Here is a 3,115-nt window from a genome sequence, read left to right as displayed (position 1 = left end):
AAAAAAAACAGATAATAATCATCATTCAGATCTATAACTTAAAACAAAATAATAAACTTATAAGTATGATGACATTTACGTAAATCGCAAGTGTTTTTGTAATTTAATATATGATGTATGATAAAATAAATGTCAAATGTTTACAGCCTACCAAAAGCCAAGACAAAAAAGCCTCAACCATATATAAATATTTTTAAGGATGATTTTGTGTGTGAACATATAATATTCCTCATGCTTCAAGCTTCTTATTAAATATTTCCCTTTTCCACCAAAAATAGCGGTATTTGTTAGCAACAACATAACGGAGGCAGTCAATCAATATAGATTGATCTGAAATCTGATTCAAATCCAACATAGCACCCATAGGTACATAAGAAATGTATTGAATCGATTCTCAAATTAACATAGGATCACAGTATTCCTAAGTTCCTTCCTACGAAATACCCTTTGCCACACAACTTTTGATTTATAAAAAGATCAATCTGAATATCTGATCGGGGAAATTGTAACATTGCAGGAATTTTAGAACGTATTTTACAACTCTTTGAATTGTTTCATCTTTAATATCCCCCAGGTAAGGGTTAATTGAATGGTTATATATGTTTAAACCAAAGATCGTGTAAGAATAGGAGTTAAGGTGAGAAAAGTAAGAAGAGATTTGGATGTTTGATCATTTTTAATCTCAACCCCATGAATTGCGTTTTAGAAGGGAATCAATCTGATGTTTTTCATTAGTGTTAATCTAATAGAACTTTTTAATTAGTATTGATCCAAGGGTGGAGATCTATTATTACCTTTCTTACTATAATTTTCATTCTCATTGGAACCCAACCATGTATATATATATATATGTATGTAATTCAAATATTTATTCACACATCTGTGAATCAGTAAACTTTTGACTTACAAGTTTCTCTCTCTCTCTCTCTCTCTCTATATATATATATATATATATATATATATATAGGGGGAGAAGGGTTCAAACGAGAACATCTGTGTGATTTACGAGAATGCAAGAACAGTCTATCAACCAAGTAATGTGATAACAATCAAAATTAAGGGATTTTTTGAATTTAAAATAACATTACAAACAATTTCAAAAAGTTTTGAGAGGTGAAAGGATAATCTTGAAATTCGAAGTGATAATAWTTAAWAAAMAMAARAKMWAAAAAAARRWYTYKRWYMWYYWRRARRYKRWWACATCATGTGCTACSGGTGGTTATCTTGGTTAATAGAGAAAGAAGATGTYATAARTTTTAAGAAGATAGGAAGAAGAAATCGACAAGAAGCKTGAGGRAGAAGTTTGCAGAGACAATTGATTCAAGGTTTGCTTATCMCAAATTTATCATGCTTAGAACATGAATTGCTCAGAGTCRCTCGATTTGAAGATTGTTTGGTTCGATTAGGGTACRAGTATCACACGATTATCACAAGAAATCCGAYTTCTATYGGTTCGACTAGGRTTACACATATCTACTTGATTCGTATTTKGGTGTGATAATCATGGGATACATTAACCCAAAGATGAATCGAGTAGCACAYGATTTTCAYAAGATACAATTCGTATATGGGTCTGACTACAATTTGTTCAGTTCGGTTAGGTTCCACWATCACACGATTATCACAACCCAATTGTGTATAGATTATCACACGATTATCATCTAGTACGACTGCACTTTGTTCRGTATCACAACCYTATCGATTATCACRCTGTTATCATACCCAATAGATAAAAAATAACTGTGATGGAAATTTGGTGGTTGTATCGATTAGGTTCACRATTATCACATTGTTATCATACYCAATGGATACAAAAAGAATGTGATGAGAAATTTGGTGGTTGTATCGATTAGGTTCACGATTATGTGTATTTTTCGTTTCACTAAGTGAATCAAAAAAAAGTTCCACATGTAATTTTTTTCATAAGGTGAATACAAACTTATGTGAAACAATATGTTAAGTCATAGATTTTGATTAAAAGAAAGATAATGTAAAAAGATATTTTATATCGGTTTGTACAAGTTTGTAAATTTTTTGTGGTTCTTATTTTATTATCATTATTTATACATACATACATATATAGCGTTTGGTTCAAATGTTAAACCCAAACTATTGTGTTAACTTTGTTAACCATTTTCAGTCAATCACAATCCATCTTAGTATTAAGCTCCTATCCATCTTAGAATTTAATGACAAGGGTACATATGTAATTTTCTTTTTTATGTAACTCCTATATCAGTAATTGGGAGTTACAAAATCATAAAATCTCGTGATTTATGTTAATTTTATTATTAATCTTGTTATTTTTTTTAATATTGATTTTCTATCTCTAATGTTTATGAATTTGTGATTGGTAGAGGAGACCTGGTAGTAAAGTTTCGGTATCGTTCAAATTGACATATACGAAAGATGATGAACATGTGTGACCATATTACACACACACACACACACACACACACATATATATATATATATATAGAGAGAGAGAGAGAGAGAGAGAGAAAGAGAGAGAAACGATCAAATGCAAACCACTCAATTTGTACAAACCGTGCAAAACACCGTCATCCGTCGATTTCATTGTTTAATCTTATGAAATTCTTTCATCAAATTGTTTAATCTTGTGAAATTGTTTTATATAATACTTTTTGATGAATTTGTTTCATATATGGTTATGAAATTGTTTTATATAATACTTAATGAAATTTTAATGAAATTGCTTTATGTATTTCTCTAAAATTAAAATAATGAAGATGATAATATACATGATTAACATCATCTACAATAAAAATGATTAATCAACCTCTCATAATTACAAAAATATGAACAAAATGAAAAATTATGATTTATTGAATGAGGTTTGTACGGTTTATACAAATAACGTGGTTTGCAAAGTAAACTTCCCCCCTCTCTCTCTATATATATATACTAGAAGCGTACTCGCGCAATGCAGCGAGGTACATCGTGATTTTAATATTTCATTTTATTATTTATCTCAGTCGATGTTATAATATGGCTTTATGTGATTTTGAGAAATCGATGATGTTTTTATTTTTGAATAAAATATATGTTTGAAGATATCATAAAAATTTGACAAAAATATATCGATATTAGTATC

This window comes from Cynara cardunculus, unplaced genomic scaffold (genome assembly GCF_001531365.2).
Source record: "Cynara cardunculus var. scolymus isolate 2C unplaced genomic scaffold, CcrdV1 Un_Scaffold_7528, whole genome shotgun sequence".
In the NCBI taxonomy this organism is placed as follows: domain Eukaryota; kingdom Viridiplantae; phylum Streptophyta; class Magnoliopsida; order Asterales; family Asteraceae; genus Cynara; species Cynara cardunculus.
This window is presented reverse-complemented; position numbering follows the sequence as displayed.